A 661-nucleotide genomic window follows, 5' to 3' on the forward strand; every position below is an offset into this window, starting at 1 on the left:
GCTGAGCGCGTCCGGAGCCTGTGCTCCGCAACGGGAGAGGCCGCAACAGTGAGAGCCCCGCGGACCGCAAAAAAAAAAAAAAAAAAGCTGTTTCCAAATTGGAGCGCCTCCCCCCTTCTCCAGGAAAAAAAAAAAGTAGGGGGGAAAAGTGCTTGGAGCTCCCAATTTCAGCCCGCGAAAGTCTCCCGACTCATTGCTATTCTTGGGCTCAGGAAATTGCTTAAACGCGATCTGATTGCCAGCAACGTGCAGGAGAAGTGGGGGGTCCGGGTGTCAGTTTCTTTACGTGCATGGCTCGCCCTCGCGCGCGCCCGCTCTCTTCGGCTCCCTCCCTCCCTCTCTCTTCCAGCAGAGGCTGGGAGTTGCCGCTCGATCCGGCTCCCTCTCTCTCCCTTGTTAGCATTTATTGCCTTCTTTTTGTCCTTTCCAACTTGGAGAGGGCCCGGGTGCGGAGCGCGCGTGGATCGGACGCCCTGGTCTGCGCCGCCCTATCCATTCGCTCCCGGGGCAGCCGCGGCTGGCTGGGAGCGAAAGGGCGGCCCTTTTTTCCCCCCATTTTTTTTAATACCCCATTAAGTCTGATTGACAGTTAAAGTTGTTCCGAGGCTTCACTACCGTTCGTCTGAGTGGCTGCCGCGAGCTCCCCTCCCCCTGCGCAGTG

This window comes from Lipotes vexillifer, unplaced genomic scaffold (genome assembly GCF_000442215.2).
Source record: "Lipotes vexillifer unplaced genomic scaffold, Lipotes_vexillifer_v1.1 scaffold109, whole genome shotgun sequence".
NCBI lineage: Eukaryota > Metazoa > Chordata > Mammalia > Artiodactyla > Lipotidae > Lipotes > Lipotes vexillifer.